Source organism: Scomber scombrus, chromosome 13, assembly GCF_963691925.1.
Source record: "Scomber scombrus chromosome 13, fScoSco1.1, whole genome shotgun sequence".
NCBI lineage: Eukaryota > Metazoa > Chordata > Actinopteri > Scombriformes > Scombridae > Scomber > Scomber scombrus.
The window spans coordinates 23102161-23122415 of NC_084982.1; positions in this window are offsets into that span (position 1 = coordinate 23102161).

Sequence of the window (20255 nt, forward strand, 5' to 3'; positions counted from 1 at the left end):
TATATATATATATATATATATATATATATATATATATATATATATATATATATATATATATATATATATATATATATATATATATATATATATATATATATATATATATATATATATATATATATATATATATATATATATATATATATATATATATATATGCACTGTAAGGTGCCTCAGCTACAAGCGGCATCCACCAGCTGGCACGTGTGATGTCATATGTACCTTTTTCACTTATATTTGGTTGTTTTATGACTCTGTATTAGAAAACTAAAAAAAAAAAAAGAAGAAGAAGAAGCAGGAAAAAGGGAATTTCCCAGAGTTGGAAGAATTTAAATTGTTTTTTTGTTTTTTTTAAATCAGAGTAGATGGGAAATGGGATATGGTGCCCCCTTAGAAATAGACCCAGACCAAAGTCACAAGCACTACTCCTGATGTCTCTTTTACTGTCACTTTCATCACAAACAGGAGTCTGAATGAAGCTTCCCTCCCCCCCTTAAACCCCAGACTTTCTTCCTCTCCCGTTATGATCTCCCTGAGGGTTTATTTGTTTGTTTGTTTTTTTGTATATTCCCCTTCTTAAAGACTGCCTGCTTCTAGAGTTTTGTTCTTCTTTTTTGACTGCACTAAAGATGTCAACTGATGATGTCATGATAAGAAACCGTCCCCGTTTATGGATCGGATGGCAACTATCACAGCAAGAAAAACTGAATCTGAACTGCATCTGCTTAACCCTTTGTGAATCCTCAAATGATGATGATCAGTGCCCCTCCTGCGGTCGCCTCTGTGGTTGGAGAGGGAGGGGGCTCCGGAGCGGTCTCAGTAGGGGGGGGTTCAGAGCCACTGCTCCCGTGTTCTCCAGTTGTCTGATGTTTGAAATCCTCTGCCAACAGAATCCACAACCTTGCATGTACTACCAACACTGAAGCTGCACCTAGCATGATGACAAACTTTTAAAGGACTCGTGTAGAAAAAAAAAATTAACTGCTAAAGATAGATATATAAAATGAATAAAAAACGAATAAAAGAGTTCTTAGTTTACTTTTGCACATGGTTGAATTTCTTTTCTTATCAAGCGCTGAGTGTTGGTCTGTCTGCATTTGAAAAACACATATAACCACTTCTGCTGGAAGTCTGAAGTGTCCACATATTTTAACTGTATTTAGAACAGGGGTGCAATTAACTATTATTTTCAATACTGATTGAACTGCCCGTTATTTTCTTGATATATTGATTAATTGTTTTGTCTCTAAAATGTCAGAAAATTATGAAAATGACCCTTAAAATTTCCAGAGTCTTAAGGTTACAACTGTCCAATATCCAACAAGGAAAAGCACATTATAGTAGCTAAAATCAGCAAATGTTTTTGGCACATTTGCTTTAAAAAAATGGCCAAAAAGATTGTTTTAATTAACAAAATAGTTGCAGATTAATCGACTAAACGTTGCAGCTATAATTTAGTGAGCACTGAATGAAGAACACGCTGGATGTATATTTTCACTTTTGACTGACCAGAGTTTAACATGTGGTCAAAATGTCAAATTTTTTATCATCAGTCACTTTCAAATGCAGGTAAAAGCAGTTGAGGACAGTTTATAACTGACAGCAGCCAGCAGGACTGGATGAAAGCATCTTTTTTGGCTGAATTTGATGTTTTTGTGATTTCAGTGAGGACAGATTTAAGCAATATCAGCCATCTTGATACATGAATACTCACAGAAAAGAATGAACTTATAGAATAAGCATTGGTGTCTGACACTTGTCAAATGATATGATGTGTGTGTGTGAGTGTGTGTTGCATGTAATATTTACAAACGTACGTATATCGGCAAAAACTCCCCTGTGCACTTATTAAAATGAACAAAGGGGGGTTGCCATTGGAAACATAAATGCGTCATACTTGTATGGATTTATTTGTCAGGGACTATGTACAAAAAGACAATTTAATCCTTACATACTGTTCAGGGATACATTTGACCCATTTTAACATTTGAGAGCTGTAAAAACACCCTATACACATGCTAGGGTGGACTTTGTCTAATGTGACTACGAATATACAAAAATGGAAATAAAATGCAGCTTATACACATTTTTGTATAAGCAAATGTCCAAATTTGACCTGTATTTATTCAGAAATTACCATTCGAACATGTTACTATATTATTTATATTCTATAAAGTGGTAATTGTAAATGTCTCCATAAATTAACAGAATACACTCTTTATTAAGGATTAACCAACCATTAATTAATGAGTTTATTTTAATTTCTTTATTTAATTTATGAATGTGAATTGGTGTAGAGACTGAATCAGAATATGAACAGTATGTGAGGGTTAATACAATGAAAAGAGATGTTTTGTAACAGATATTATATATTAGTCAGCTGCTACTTATTAATAATAATTTACATCTACAGTCTGTGGGCAGGTAGACACAAACACTAACACAACTAATGCAATTAATAGAAATAGAAGTTTGAAATACAATAAATAATAAGTCACAGACACATTGACACAGCATAAAGCATCTTTAACCTGTCAAATTGTCTGCTGGTGTTTGTATCCAGCATAGTCTGTTTATTAAAAGTCCCTTATGGTGTAGAAACTATCTACATCATTATTTAAATTCACCCTTGTGTGTTATCACTAGAGGGTCTTTCATCCTTTTATTAAAACCTTTTTTCTTTCCTCAAGCAATTGAACAAGTGATAATCGCTAAATCATTTCAAAGATGTATTATGAATGTGTTGCTAGAAGCTTGTTTTGCTTGCTGAGGGAAACATATTTTAGTCGACACAAATTGCAGATGTGCTTGGTGTCAATCAGACTCAAGGTGAGGGTGGATTAGTCAGACAGAAGCGTCTCATGCATTTTACTGCCGGTTTTAATCTTCAGCTCACACACGGAGTGAAGTCAGGTCATCAAGTTTTTCTGTGTGAGAGTATGTGCGTATGTATTTCTAGTAAAAACACAAACCTTTTTGGGACCAGTAGTCTTCATGGGGGCCGAAGCCTGGTCCTAATGAGGCGAAACGTCATCTCTAAGGTCCTGGTTCAGGTTAGTGTTGGGGTTTGGGTTAGGCTGTCTAAATGAATGGAAGCCCAGAATTACTGTCTTAAGGAGGATAGCTGTGCAAACTTTGTGTGTGTGTGTGTATGTGTGTGTGTGTGTGTGTGTGTGTGTGTGTGTGTGTGTGCGTGCGTGCAGTAGCTGTGAGGAACACTTCAAGTGCTTTTAAGTACAAGTGTTCAGTCAGCAAATTAAGAAATCCGGAGTTTTAAAACAGGAATTGTAGAAATGATGGAAGTCATCCATCTCACAGAGGATACTTTCTGAAAGTGGTGCAAGTGTGTTTGTGTCTCTGTGTGTGTTCAGTATGCCAGCAGATAGTGCCATCAAATCAATAATTAATGACAAATCAAGCTTCGAGCTTTAACCAGTAAAGCTCATCTGCTCAGAGCTCCATTGACATGATAGAAGCTGAAGATGAAAAATAGCACATTCAAACTGTCATGACGAGCAAACGCAGAGCAGACCAAAACATGTTAAAAACCTTCAAGTCTTTAATAATTCAGAACCCATCTGCTGAATCTTCACAGTCCTGCTGCTGCTTACATAAACATTAATCTATCAGGATAAAGGTACTACATTTTACACCATATATATAACCATACATCAAGCATGTTTAACTATTCCTTACAGGGCCGTGTGACTGCAGGTTTTTGCTCCAATCAAGAGCACAAGATTCGACTGAGATCAGTTGATTAAATGAGTCAAGTCTGGTGTGCTGCTTCTTGGTTTGAATGGAAACCTGCAGCCACATTATGGCCCTTTATGGAATAGTTTGTAAATGCCTGCTTATATATATATGTGCTTTAAAAAAAAAAAGCCGAGCAAATTTGTGAAGAGGACATAGATCTATTTTCCCTGACACCATCTGAATTGTTATGATGATTAACTAAAGCAGCAGCAACTCTTTCATACTGGTGAAGTGAACACAGTACATTATATGAGACTGAAAAGTATAAACTACTATATATGCAAACATATTTCAATTTTTTTAATTTTTGTGCAGCTGATACACATTTTTTGTACATAGAAGGTGTTCCAGGTTAAACTTTGCCTGTTTTTATTCAAAAAATATTACTCATTCAATAAAATCAATTAAATTAAATATAGCTTTCAAGTTTAGGTCACATAAGACCATAATGTAGTGTCACTGTAATGGTTTGTTTTCTATAAACTAATAGCACAAAACATAAAGAATACACTGCCTCCACTGTAATGATTAATCACACATTTAACACCTGATTAGGTATTTCAGAATCAAAAATGTACTTCTGATTCAGAATGACATAATATGGCATTACAATAAATATTTAAAATAGTCACACATTTTATTACAATCACTTGACATATGGTATTTTTGTATTAGATTTAAAACAGTGGTCACCATCCCTGCTCCTGGAGATCTACTGCCCTGCATGTTTTAGGTAGCTCCCCACTCTAACACACCTGATTCTAATTATTAGCTCATTATCAAGCAGCTGAAGCTCATCGAAGACTTGGTAATGAGTTATTATAATCAGGTGCAGGGGCGATTCTAGGATCAGACCTTTAGGGGGGCTCAGCTCCTAATGAGAAGTTGACATACAATGCCCTGAAAGTGTTCAAACCCCCTGCTACATTACTAATTTAGGATGATGTAAATTAAAACAAGAAAAATAAATATATAGTTGAGTGGTGTACTATTGTGTATAATAATAATGGTTCAGAATAAACAGATTTCTACAGAGAAGACCCTTAGATAGTTAATGAACCCTGAAGGGTAAAGACAATATTAATGACAGAACTATCCAAAGTACATTAAACCTGTTAAAATAAAAACCATCTGAACCTGTAGCATAATTGTTTGTCTCATCTCTAGGTGGTGCTGAGATCAAATTAAGGGGTGCTTCAGCTCACCTAAAAAGGGTCTAATGTCGCCACTGATCAGGTTGATACCTAAAACATGCAGGGCAGGGTTGGTGACTACTGCTGTAGAATAACAAATATTGACATTATTTTTAAGAGAAAGATTGACTGTTATAATGATTTATAGAATGTGATTGTAAATTGATGGCAGAAAATCTGATGTGGCCATTAATTAAAGTGTATTCATATAGGCACTCCACAATATTTAAAAAAGAATGTTAAATACATGTAAAATGGAAAACTTCACTAAAATCTCACATTGTGTATACATTTACAGTGTACAGTTTTATTTACAGAGCATTAATAGAAAACCAGAGTCAACATCACTGTAGACAACCATGTAAAACAAGAACAACAAATCTGGAGATAAAACATACATGAAACATGAACACATTGAGCAGAGGAGGGCGAGGCTGCCCGGCGCTCTGCTGCAGTGTGGGTGTGAGAGCGAGGGCAGCAGCTTGTACCCCTGAGAGAAATGACAAATCATTAGCTCTGGTCCAGGCGTAAATGGGAGCCGCACTCTTTCAAGGCCCACATTTCCAATTCAATTTTCTGCTCAACAGAGTTGATGTATGTGGCGAATCACACGGCAAGACCAGTCTCCACCTCGGCCGGCTCCAGCCTCCTCTTATTCACTGGCTAGAGTACCTATGTGACCTTGTGTGTGTGTGTGTGTGTGTGTGTGTGTGTGTGTGTGTGTGTGTGTGTGTGTGTGTGTGTGTGTGTGTGTGTGTGTGTGTGTGTGTGTGTGTGTGTGTGTGTGTGTGTGTGTGTGTGTGTGTGTGTGTGGGTATGTGTGTGTCTGATATACAGTGGTAGGATTATTGTCATTGCATTTACAGCAAAGAGACAAGTGAAAAGAGTCACTACTCTACTGTACAAACATGTTCCTAAAAGAATAAATCAAAATCATTATCCATTCAGAGTAACATGTTTCATGCTATAAGCTTACAATGAAGAATTAACCCTCTGCAGTCTGTCTATTCATATCTGGATCATGACTGTGAAACGTAACTTTATGTGTAGAGACAAGCTGAAAAAACCAGTCAAAGGTGCTGATGTGGCTTCACATGTATCATTATATCAGATACGGTGTGAGTTAATTTTCAAATATGCATTCAATTAAAAGGAATAAAAATGAATCAGCATAAAATCCCTTTATTACATGTAAAGAGACTGTATTAAAGGTTATCTTTGTACTTTTTCTTCTGTATTTGAACATATGAGAAGTGAAGCCATGTTTTCTACAATTTTAATGATTATTTTTTGTAATCATATTTTCAGTGATAAGTACCTGTGTTACATTTTTTCTTTTAATTTGTTTTCCTGGTAGCTTTACACCCTAAGCCTAATTGATAATTTAGACTTATAGCTGAGTTTGTGGTGAAAAGAAAGATACGATGCATGTAAAGTAAGGCAAAACCAGTTTATTTGTGTTGCACATTTTATACACAAAAGCAATTCAAAATGCTGTATACATGCATTTAAAAACCTCCAATTAAAAGAATGGAAATAAAACTAGAAACGTTGGATTAGAAATGTAAAGGTGCAAAAAAAAAATATAATGAAATTAATACATAGAAAGTTGGGAAGGTTTAACAAAATTAACCTGGACTACAGAGGGTGAAGTCAGTAAGAAGAAGAGGAAACTAAGACACACATCTGTAACAAACAGTGCTGTTAAACAACAAAATGATGTACCGATCCTCATGTACTGAACCCGTTTTGCACACACTTCACTCAGCAGACCTGCAGACTGTTACAGATACAGAAATGGAGAACGTTGTAGAAAGTTGCACCTGTTCTCCCTGCAAATATACATGAGCTCCAGTCTCAATGTTGTGCAGAACAGCTGAAAGCAGATCAATAAGTTTCCTCCACTCCAATCTGAACCAACAATACTAGACTTTAATCTTTTATCAGCTGAGTTTTTTAAGAATCGACCAACATGAAGACACCGCTCAATGTAAAATAATTGACTCAACATCGACAGTCAGCTGGTAATTGCTAAACCAACTCTGGCTAGGTGCTCATAGTGATGCATTGTAATTTACTCTGAGGTAATGCTAAGTGTCGCTGTGTGTGAGAAGAGTATAGATAGGCTAAGTATAGAGAGGGAAGTGTCAAGAGGAGACGTAGATTGAGCTTATCTGTGAGCTCAGGCCTTCCTTTGTCAGAACACCTCCTTTCTGATGAAGACTCTTTGAACCTGACAGAATAATTAAAACGGAAGGAGGAAAAGCTGACATTTGCATTTTGACCTTTTTTGATTTACGCGGCGAAATTGTTCCGCAGTTTCCTCCCGAACACATTATAATATCATTCTGTCCCTCATGTCTGTGTGTGTGTGTGTGTGTGAGAGAGAGGAGTGTGTGTTTGTGTGTACAAGTGTGCATTCCAAGAGTGCAAAAGGTGCACATAATAGTTATATATGCATACAGTGTGTATTTTTATGAGTGTGTTGGAGAGAATAAAGGAGTAGATTTACGGCATATTACCCAGCCATCTCTTCATTAAAGAGCTGTTTCCTAGCGAGCGGGCTCTATTTGAATAGTTAAATTGTTCAAGCAGTGTGCAAACAAGGACTAATAGCTCAGTGTCCTTGTCACTGATGGCCCCAAAGTCAAATTGAAGATCCTTGAACCTCAGTGTGTGTGTGTCTGCAAGTTTAATAGCATTTTTAGTAAAAAATCATTTCTGTAAATTCAAAGGTTCCAGTTTTGTTTTCAATTGTCGCTTTCGTGTGTCAAAGGACAACTTTTAAAAATCAGAGCGTCTTTTTCTCTAAAGGATGTTTGTCTTTTAAAGGTAGTCAGGTGTCCATGTGAACAGAGAAGCAGGTTTTCCTAGCTGTAATTACTCCTCCTGCTCATACTGAAAAGAGTCTTTCATGATGCACTCCTAATGTAAGTAATGGGAGACAAAATCCACAGTCCTTGCTTTGTTCAAAAAGATATTCAAAAGTTTATCTGCAGCTAATATGAGGCATAAACCATCCAAATGTGTTAAATCAAGTCGACATCTTTCAAAGTTACAACCTTTTAGTACTTTTTGTTTTCACTAACAGCTCAACAAAGAAACACTGTGCAGGGAAACAAAAAGAAGGAATGTTTTTATACTAATAACTTTGGAAGTTACTGCTTGATTTGACTAATCAAATTGGCTGAAGCCTCATATTAACTTTTTAAAATATATTTTTCTCAAAATGAGGACTGTGGATTTTGTCTCCCACATACACTTACATTGAAAGTACATTGGAAAATATGTTTTAATAGCCACTATGAACAAGAACAATAATTACAGCAAGCAAAACCTGTTTCAGTTTTTAAATGTACAGCTGACTATTTTTAAAAGACAGGCTTGAAAAAAATGTAAAAACTCTCCTTTAAAGGAATAGGGTTTTGTTTTTTTTAGGAAATACATGTAGTCGCTCTCCAGGAATTAGATAAGAACATCATCTGCGAAGATTGTCTGCAGGAAATTTGTCTACCTTGTGTGTCATTTTTACACAAATGAGATATAAAGTGTTAATTGGTGAGATTTAGAGGTGCCTGTGGGCAGATTTTGTTATGTTTGGATGGAGTCAGGCTAGCTGTTTCCCCCTGTTTCTAGTTGTTATGCTATTTAATGTGCAAGCATGAGAGTGATGTTAATCTTCTAATGTAACTCTCAGCTAAACTATTCATGGGTTTGTTTTTTCACTTTGCTTAAATAAAGACAAACCATATCGATATAGGAGCACTTCAACTTCTTGCATATTAAGATGAAATTGGGTGGATAGTAAGTATCATCTCCTTCTCAGGGTGATTTTAACACAGCCTAAACAATCACCTTTGTGAGACAGCATATCTTTCTGTCACACCGTCCTTCAGAAAGTGTTTTTTTAAAGAAATACTCTCAGAAATGAGACTCTGACGTCCCGCTGCAGAGTCTCCTGGTATCATTTGTCCAAGGTTACTGAGAACAGGAGACTGGAGTTCTGGCAAAGACTTTCATAGAAAAATGAAACCTTCAGTTTTGCAGTTGGTGTGAAACAACCTTGTATTGTGAGCACAGGTAAGGTTTGTGTATATGAAATACATAAATATGTGTGTATACCATGGAGTATGTTGCTTTAAAAAGATGCAGGGCAGTTTAAATGCATTCGGATTCTTCTGTTAATGTCACATCACTACAAAACATCTTTTATTTCTAGAGGGTTGTCTGTGAAAAAGGTTTTTTGGTCCATTTCATTTCTACTTGCTTGCAAAAGTCTTTGTATTTCTAAAGCTATATGACAGTTTTTTGGAGGCATGAAATGTTGGAAAAGAATTTTAGACGTAGACGTTCTGTCACAGAGCTCTGAAACAGCGCTGCAATGAGCCAGATAGGGAACTATCAGGCCCAGGATATAGGGAAGTCTAAGTACAAAACACATTTGTTATGAACCCAGGAGTAAAAGCCTATGAAACATATTTCTTAAGAAAAAAAGTATCTGTGTGTGTGTGTGTGTGTGTGTGTGTGTGTGTGTGTGTGTGTGTGTGTGTGTGTGTGTGTGTGTGTGTGTGTGTGTGTGTGTGTGTGTGTGTGTGTGTGTGTGTGTGTGTGTGCGTGTGTGTGTGAAGGGATTAGTGGGAAAGTCTCAAGAGTTTTTGACGAATTATCTTGGGTCTGTCCCAACTGATCTGAAAGACGGAAAACTCAGAAAAAAGTGGGAGAAAAGCAGGCACACAATTGCTTCAGATGTCTGCACCCACTGTGAAAAAAGAGGGGAAATAATACAATGGAAGTATGAATAATTTAATCGTTTCTCAGCGATCAGTTCTTTCAGAAGATGCTACAAAAATAATATTGAAGAATGTAACTTCCTGACCCATATAAAATGTTTTCTGTTTTTCTCTGAATTCAAAGAAATGCAAAATAAATGTGTTTTCAGGATGTAATTATTTATAATGAGGTTTTTTTTTATGTCACTGTTGAGAGCTTGGAAAACATTGACTTCTGCTGATGTTTTTCAGTAACTGTCAGCTTCGGTTTTGTTGCAAAAGGTAAAAGACACAAGACCCCAGTGGTGCCTTAACAATTTAAAAAAAACCCCGCTCATTAATCCAAACTATGACAGCAGAAAAAAACTATATCTGGGCTCAATTTGTGGCATTGCAGCTCAGTCCTGCTTTGTTTTGGCCTGTGTTGTTTTCGCAGTTGTCAAGGAAGACCATTTAACAAAAGAAACAGATGCAGCCTGAGACCAAACTCACCTCACTGGAACGCTACCCAGGGACTATAGATCAAATAACAACCACATTTGCAACAACATAGTAACTGTAAAGCTTCAAGGAGAGGAGCTCATCTTGCAAAAGATGATAAATGCACAGTAAAATATTCAATAAGTGGATGATTCATGGGAGATTAATGTGTGTGTGTTGTATGTGTGATGTATGGAGTTACATACAGTAACATTACCTGTGCTTATGCCCCAAATAGGATCAAGTGTTTGTAATCAAACCCAGATAATGCTAGAATTAACATCATATGATATCATTTAAATACGATTTCATTGGAAAGACTTATACACCACTTCAGACTTGAGGTGACTGTATTATACAGCCACCTAGTGGTCACATACAGTAATGCCACTATCTGTGAAATGGTATCTACAGTATACTTAAAAACATATATTTAGATTGTATTTTCTGCTACTATAGCTTCAAATCTGATTTTTATTTCCACCACAAAAAAACATGGATGAATAGAACCATAAATGAAATGTAATGTTTGCATTTAGTGTTTTTAAATTGTATGTTTGTTTTTTTAATGTATTGCAGAAATATGTTTAAAAAGTGTCCTGCATACTACACTGTTCATCATGTTAGACTTCTGTGTGCTGCAGGACTTTGGCTTTCTTCATGTGTTTTTGGCCACTGTTGAAAGAGAGAGAGGACACATATGAACAAAGAATAAAGTTTAATGATGTTATGATCTATCACTAAGCCCTGCAGTGTGTATCAGGCTGTGCCATTATTAATCTGACACAATTCTTCAGCCCTGACCTGACCTGACATACCATTGAACCACCAAAGAGCAGACACTCGGTGGCTCGTCTCGGCCTTATATCTATATATAGGCATCTGAATGTCAAGGCTCGCTCAGTAGTCCAGCCACCATCTGCTAATCTAGTTCCACTTATCTTACTAATAGCCTCTAATTAGCAACCCCTTTCGGCATGAGAACGTTTCATGATTCCTGTCCTTTGACCTGTTTTACCCAATAAAGGAGCATGGTTTCAATATGAACTTGTGCATGTGAGTAAGAGTGCAGGCAAATCTGCAGGGTCATCAGATGGGCCCTTCACAATACAGAGAAGGCTCAACATTGTGTTTCAGTGTCTAAATTAAGCTAGTTAGGGGTGTTAGAACCATATTATTTTTGCTGGATTCTTTTCTGTATCGTTATTATTATTTTCCAACAGATTTCACATTGAAGTGGTTCCACAGCGTGAACTGTTCAAATTGCAAAAGTGAAGTTTGGAAGCATAGATAGTTAGGAAGCATAGATAGTGAGGGAGCTGATCTAGTTTGGTTCATTATCCTTTAAAAAAAAATCCTTTTGTGCTTGTGGCAATTATCAGAGAAAACTAAAATCAAGGACAAATATTTAATGTTTAACTATCTATCTCTAAACCCTGCAGTGGGTATCAGGCTGTGCAATTATAAATCTGATACCATTCTCTACTCCTGACCTAACATACCATTGAACTACCTTAAAATCCTCCTCTGACTCAAGCAAAGAGCAGATACTCAGCAGCACAGCCCACCCTCATATCTATATATAGGCATCTGAATGTCATGGCCTGTTCAGTAGGCAAGCCACGTTAATGCAGTTCCACTTATTTTACCAATAGCCTCTAATTAGCGACCGCTTTAGCTTGAGAACTTTTCATGATTCCTGTCCTTTGACCTATCTTACCCAATAAAGGAACATGGTTTCAATATGAATTTGTGCAAGAGAGTAAGAGTGCAGGCAAATCTGCAGGTGGGCATCCTGAGTTGAGCCCAAGACTCAGAGAAGTCTGAACATTGTGTTCCAGCATCTAAGTCGAGCCAGTTAGGGGTCCGAGCATGTTGGAGACATACTGTTTCTGATGTTTATTCTAGAGTATTTTCCATAGCACATTTTTCCACCAGATTTCACATGAAAGTGGTATAGATAGATAGATAGATAGATAGATAGATAGATAGATAGATAGATAGATAGATAGATAGATAGATAGATAGATAGATAGATAGATAGATAGATAGATAGATAGATAGATAGATAGATAGATAGATAGATAGATAGATAGTTGGGGGCTAGATTAGTTTATTATCAGTAACAATAATGCTTATAAAGACTGATCTAATTATACGCTCAAAACCAAGAGAGGGTACCAGGAAGCTTCTTGAAATACCTTCCACTTGTACTATACTATGTATTCAGCTATAGCTATCCTATTTCATTACAATGTCAATTATATCTTTAATTACTGCTATTTATCATGTGTTATTTCCATGTTATCGGGTCTCTGAGCATGAGCAATCTGCAAAGGTTTCTTCATCCATATAGTACCAGCTCCTATTTACCATAGATACAACAACACAACCCTCCGATGTAAGATCACTTCTGTCTAATAACAACAACCAGCTAACAACATGTTAAGATAACTTGTATGCTGCCATCACTGTCAGCGCTGCTCATTTACCTCAACAAAAAACATAATTGAGTAACACTTAACAATTAAAGCTAAGCTATATTTCCAGCTCTGAGTTTAAGGACTATATTTTCAATTATAGTGAGTTGACAAATATAAAATCCAGGAGTTTTCATGGATCTATCAAGAATGAAAACAATTCACATTTATGTGGCCAAGAATATCACAGATTGGAGCTTTAAAAGAAGAGTTTGGTTCAGTTTTCAAGACAAAATCATACTTACAGTAAAATATAAACCAAATTGTCTAATATGAGTGTGATTGTTATCAAGATTGTTTCTGCAGATCTGTGACCAAAACTTCTCCCACCTCCTGAACGACCCTCCTGTTTAAACTTGATACCTGGAAAAGTCTCTCGCTATCATCCATATGTCAAACCTATTGGAAAAAATTCTGTCAAAATATTGAGAGTGGAAGATGAGGATTAAAACAGTAGGGGTTCAGTCTGTTGACAGGTGTCTCCCTCTTTCCCTTCCTCCCCCAAACTGTCATTAGAGAAGACAGTCACTCACAATAAGCCATGTCACCAGGCTAGTAGGTGTAGAGGCGGCTACAGTGCTTCCCTACAATGTCTGCAAACCCAGTCAGCGATGGATCTGCAGAAAGGCTCGAAACACATCCAAAGCTGAACACATTGTAATTGTTACGGTGGTTTATTGTTTTAAGCTGACTGTATTTTTGTAACAGTCATCAAAAAAATAAAAAAATCAATAGTGAAAATATGAAACGGACACAGAGAGAGAGAGAGCAGTGAAATATAAAATGAAAAAGAGTGAGGAGAGAAAGAGCAACAAACAGATGGCAGGTGTCAGTTACAGTGAGGAATCATGCGGTGAAGTCTTACAGTCCAGTTGGAGCCTATTTAGGACTGAGTGAAACACAAAATATCCATTCCTTACTTCCCCAACACTTCCCACACTGGCATTAAATATACATAACTACAGAAGCACTAATAGCCTTTATTCTTCTCCTGCTCATCACCATAAATATGCTATCCAATGTGCTTGAATCCTTACGTAAGAGTCCCAAAAAATGCCACAAAATCAGCCTCTGGGCCAAAAAGTATTTTTCAAAGGTACTCTTTTTTGGGTTTGAGTTGGTTGGCAGAGAGAGATTGTTGAAAAACAGTCAGAGGATGGTTAATAAGATTTGACTGAGTCTGATAACATCTCAAAGGAGCACAAAGGAAATTAAAAATGTCATATTTTAATTAGTCTAAACATTGATTAAATTATGATCGAGGGTCTAAGTATTTACCAAAGAGGATTCTAGGAACGTAGTAACCATCCGGGGCCACACTGTTGTCTTCAATCTCTTGATAAAGAGAAGAAGAAAAACATGACAACAACCACAGCAGTCAGTCAATTAAAAGTTAATTAACAATAAAGTAAAACAAAAAGCGATTGATATTTTTAGGGCATGGTTACTTTTAGATGTCTCATTTTAAAACTTTGATCATTTATCACTGAAGATCACCTTTGACCATATAAAAACCATATATAATTTATCCAACTATCCTATTTCATTACATAGCTATTCTATCCTTAATTATTACTACTTCTTATATGTTATTTCTATATGTTCACACTGTATTACACTGAAGGTTTCTTAGTCATTTTCAAAATCAAATGAAGCAATACATGTTTAAGCTTTCACGGGCAGTCTGTAAAATATTACAGCTTTTGTCCTCCAACGGAACAAAAAACAAAAGTAAAAGCCAGACTTTGCCCTGTAGGTATTCTTTATTGTTTATGTGTTGAGAAATGCCACTTGAGACTTCTATTAAACTTACTTTCAGGAAACCAGCTGAGTGATAAATGAATATAACTGTAGCCTGTCATTGCATACTTGGCAGGTACTGCAGTATGTGCCCATTGTGTTCCCCTTGAAACTGAGCCCAAGTCTGTGTGAGAAAGGCAATATGAGATGTGAGAGCCTATATTTTCAACATTTTTTCTGCAGGAATAATAATAAGAGTGTCTCCAGTACTTCGAGTGTACAGGCAGCCCACTTGATGATGGATGGCCATCAGAGGCTTCTGACTGTGCGAACAAAACCGCAGAGAAACAACTCAACACATTCCTCAACACAATAAGCACAGTGATGGGTGTGAATGCAGTCTTGCACAACATAATCCCTGACAGATAGAAATGCCTTGAGATATTTAAAGAGAAATGACAATAAAATATTTTTTTTTTGTTGCTTTCATGGGACAGTAAAGGAGCTGTTTTCTATACGAGGAGCACACAGTTTTAGAACAGATATAGCTCTCTATTATACTTTAACTTTAACTAGCAAACTACATAATCATCCTTGTGGACTGGTGGATTTTCAAGACTTGAATACTGTATACTGTAAACACAGTTATGGTATTTAAAACAAGAACATTATAGAGTTGAGATACAGTGCAGAATAATATAGACTGATGGATACTGAGTTGGTCGTTATCAAACACCTGATCTTTAACAAGTTTGTTAGGTCACTATGTGTCAAAAAACAAAAGACAAAAAATGCTGACACTATGAAAAAGAAAGAACATTTAAATATATATCCTTTAAAAATATGATGATTCTCTGGCAAGTAATAAAGCATTTTGTTGAATCTCAAATCCATTTATGGAGGCATATTAGCAATGGACATCAGACATAATGATATTCCTGGGAACAGTATGTCACACAGAGTATGTGTTAAGATTGGAAAGATAAGGATTATATTTGCCTCACCTTCAATACATGCCGAATGTCCTTGACTTGTACAAACTACATGCTGTCATTTCTACATGATTACCATGTTGACCAGAACCATGAATTCAGTTACAGTGGAACAAAGTGAATTGAAGATTATCTAATCAGGCTTACTAGAAGACGGATGTACTGTTCCATTTGAGTGCATTGTGATATCTAAAGGTAACTTTGCCTCCCTTTCAATACAGGGGAGGCTTTTAGCTTTGTAGTGCTGAAGGTCCGTGACTTTTACAGACCACATCCTGTCATTTCTACATGATTAACAGCGCTGACCAGAACCATGAGTTCAGTTACAGTGGAACAAAGTGAATATTTCATTCTCCACTGTAATGTTCTGTCTGAATGGAGCGTTATGGAGCTGTTTAAATCATAACTTAGAAACAGAATAGAATAGAACTTGTTTTTGGCTCACCAATAACAAACATACAGTAGACAAAATGACATAAGATCCATAGAATACATAAACATATTTCTTAAAATCTATCTATCTATCTATCTATCTATCTATCTGTCTATCTATTTGTATGTCTGTCTCTCTATCTAAAATATGTAAAGTATAACATATAAGTGCATATCAGTTCCTGTGTGTCTGTATTGCGTATTGAGCATTTGGAAGTGTTTAAAATATTGATTGCATTTGGGATTAAACACTTCTTATAAATATACCTGGTTGCCAAAGGAACTCTGTAGTGCCACAGTATAAAATTCTACAGTTGTACAGATATATTTTTACACTTAGATACATATTTATGGGTTTGAATTTTATTGAAGTATTTTAGGATATAGGGGGAATTCAGGGGGAAAATTTAGAGTGTCCAATTAGCCTAATCTGCATGTATTAGGGATGTGGGAAGAAACCTGAATCCCAGGAGAAAACCCACGCAAACACGAGGAGAACATGCAAACTCCACACAGAAACAACCAGCCGGACAGGTGGAGGTGAAGATGTCTCTGTGAGGCTGTAGTGCTAGTCACTGAGCCAACGTGCTGCCCTAAAGACGGAGGAAAGGTTAGGAACGGTATAAAAGGGGCAAAGGAGAGAGGCTGGGGTAGAGAAGGTGGTGGCAAGGAGGGCGGGTGGGGTTGGGCATGATGGAGGGATGGTGGGCCGAATAAAAGGTGGAATGAGGGACGTGGGGCTGTGGGAAGATGGGAGGCTGGGAGTTATGAAAAAGGTGGAATGAGGCAGATTGGGGACGATGGGGGACAGGTGGAGGGGAAAGGAGGGAGGATGGAGAGGTGAAGGGTGGAGGGAACTACTGCTGTCCAGCTTGCACTGAACAACCAGCAGCTTCGTCCATCTAACTGTTGCTGTTTTATTTATTTTTCTTAAAAATCCTCCTCCACAAACCCTTATTTTTCTTCTCCCCTTTTTCTTTCTGTTTCTTCTCAGTCGCCTCCCTTTCTCTCAGTTGTTTTTCAACCTTGTCCTGCATTTCTATAAGTGCTTTCTCAATCTTTTCCTGTTGTACTTTCACTTCTTTTTCGGCCCTCTCTCGTTTTTCGTTCCGTTTTTTCTCAATTTTTTAACCAGAGAGACACCAGGCAGGACTTCAGGCTGAGCAGAGTCCTTGGCAGTATGCTGAACCTTCTCCACCAGGATCGGAGACATGGATGGGGTGCCACAATAAAAACCTTGGTGTTCCTCTTCTGGCTGGCAAGTGGGGCATCATACAGGGTGGTCTCAAGGGTGTTTGGGATGCCTCGCTCCACTGTCCACCATATTGTCCACCGAGTTACTGGGGAGGTGGTGGCCATTCGCCACAAGGTCATCCACCTCCCAAAGACCACTGAAGACCTGGCGGCAGTAACTCGTGGGTTTGCAGGGCTGGCAAGACACAGAGCCTTTTTAAAGGCTGCTGGAGTGATCTACGGCTGCCATGTCAGGATCAAGCCACCAAGCGGCCCTCATGGTCACTGCTACCTGAACAGGAAACTGTTTGCATCAATTATCCTGCAGGCAGTTTGTGACCATCAGGGCAGCTTTGTAGACATGTACGTGGGCTGGCCGGGGTCGGTGCACGACTCCAGAGTACTCCGGCACAGCCCACTGTACAGACAGGCTGTCTACCCTCCTCTAGGGCACTTCATCCTTGCAGACGGTGGGTACCCGTGCCTCTAGCAACCACTCTCCCTCATCACTCCCTACAAGCGCCCGGTGCAAGGTGTGGGAGCCCAGCGCTTTAATGGCCATCATTCCAGGGCATGCTCTATCATTGTCTAGCGAAGCTGCCTGTGACTGAAATTCGGGGCAGGAGCTGTCCCTGACGGGACAAATCAAAATCACCCAAAATACGGGATGTCCCGGCATATGCGGGACGGTTGGCAACCCTATATTACTTTTGCTGTTTTCAAAGAAATACTCCGTTTTTCAGGGATTGGTTGAATATGTATGTAATGGGTTTCACCGAACAGTCAATAATGTTCTTAACCATGGACATGTCCATATCATTCCAGTCTGTTGACTTCTTATTTTTGAATCCTTTGACAATTTGTGTGCTTGCAATCAGATATATTGCTGCTAGCGCAGATTTCCTGTGCTTGAGCTCTCCTTCTTGTGCTCGGGTTGCTTGTGCGCGCTCACGAAACTTGTGCTCCCTTACGAAACTTCTGCTCTCGGATTTTTTAGTGCAACAACCCTGTCAAAATTCTCCAGCCAATAGGCCCTTTTCACAGAGACGTCAGACAACTTCCGGGTTGGAGCGAAGCAGGGTATCGTTACATCAGGTTTGAGCCCTTTCAACGGAAGAAGACGCGGGATCACACACAGCGGGACAGCGCTCAACAAAATTAAGTGTATTTTCTAAAGGTAAGATTGAGACTAATATTTCACTTGTCGTAGTATATGTAATATTCATTTCCCTCGGTATCGTTGGCGATCGTTGCAGTTATTAGCTGCCTTGAGGTGCAAAATAACGTCAAGATGCATGCTAACCGGCAGGCTAACAAGTATAGATCTATGGCCAACAAGCAGTAGGAGTGAATATGATAACGCGATGCTGTCCACCTATTAGAAATCTGATGTCGATGTAATTCATCTTTTTTCCCCTCTCCCTGTTTCCTTGTATCCATCTCTCGACAGCATACTATGGCACACTGCTACTGCAGCGTCCCAGGCTGTTCCAACAATAAGAAAAATTTCCTGCATCTTAGTTTTCACGACTTCCCAGCTGATGCTGGGCTTTCTGCCTGTTGGGTGAGGGCAATACGGCGAGATGAGGGGCCAACTTTTTCAATCCTTCGTGGGAGCACTTATATCTGCAGTCAGCACTTCACACCTGAAGAGAAGTATGTATCTGTCAGTGGGCGAAGCAAGCTGAAGAAAGGAGCAGTGCCATCTAGATTCCTGTGGAATGACTGGGGCAAAGGTAAGAGGGCTGTGTAAAGGGGAATTACCGTTTTGTTGTTTTTGTTTTTTACAGGACCTTATTTCTAGAATAAAATACGATCGTTTACTCACCCAGATAACTTTGGTGTCATAAGTCTTCCCGACGAGAACATTTAGTCACCTGTTCATGCAGATGTACCGTATGTGTGTGACTCCATTCATGAATGCTTTTTAAAACTCAAGAAAGACAGATGACGTGTGAAGAGTTCTTTTAAAATTCTTCATTGAATAGACAGAAATAATTTTTGCCACCAAATAACAATCAACATATTTGTTATTGTAGGAAGAGGCTCACAAGCTCGGGAATCACCATACCAGCGTGCAAGAAAACGCCTTGCAGAGGCAGATGACAGTGTGATGCCTGTCCCAGAGAGTAGCACAGAGGATGTACCCCATCCGGATCCAGTGCTAACAGCCCGCGACTACACCTGCCGTCCCTCTCCTGGTCAGTATTTAAAAACTTAAGCCCATTCCTTCTTTCTTACAGAAAACTGAGACATGTGTAAATCATATCATTATCTACATGCTATCAACCTAAATGACACAAGGCCATGCAATACAATACTGACAAGTTATGGCAATAGACATTACCTGGACATTACCTCTTTATTGTGGTGACTTACCTGGTAACTCTATCAATTACTATTGTGTTTCTTCACCTCATAAAAGTTACGAGTTTCTGTTAAGATCATTAATATCATCCAGTTATGTGTACAAACTGAAAACAGATAAGTAAACCAAATAAGGTTTTTTTCTCTTTGTCCTCTAAAGGTAAAATGGACAGTGCTGCTAGGATGATTCAGCAGTTGAAGGTGCAAGTGGTTACACTGGAACACGAAATCCGGCAGCTGACACTGAAAAATCAACAGCCACTGATTTCTAGGTTCTGTGTCACTGATGAGGACTACCGTTACTACACGAGATTCAGCTCCAAGAAGGTCTTCACTGTGTTCTGGGAGTCTGTTTACCCCTCTGCATCCAGTGTTGCCAACTTAGCGACTTTCTCGCTAAATCTGGCGACTTTCCAAACCCTCTTAGCGACTTTTTTTCTCAAAAGCGACTAGCGACAAATCTAGCGACTTTTTCTGGTGTTATTGGAGACTTTTCTGGTGTTTTGGAGACTCTGAAGTGAAAGCACGTATCACTCTGCAGTTACTTTCCTCAACGAGCAGCGGGTGCTGCCGGCCCGTGAGCCCCGCCTCAAAGCACTCACAGCAGGCAGTCAGGTTCACAGTAGCCTCGCGCAGGCACAGCAGTCCCAGCTGCAGTCAGAGCAGAGAGGAGACCCACACCACTCCGCATCCAGACTGCAAATGAATCGCGCATGCGCAAAGTCACCGCTGTTCCCGCCCTGGTTTACAGAGCGGGACGTAAATGTAAATGTTTCTTCACTTCACACTACAATAAATAACTGCATTTGA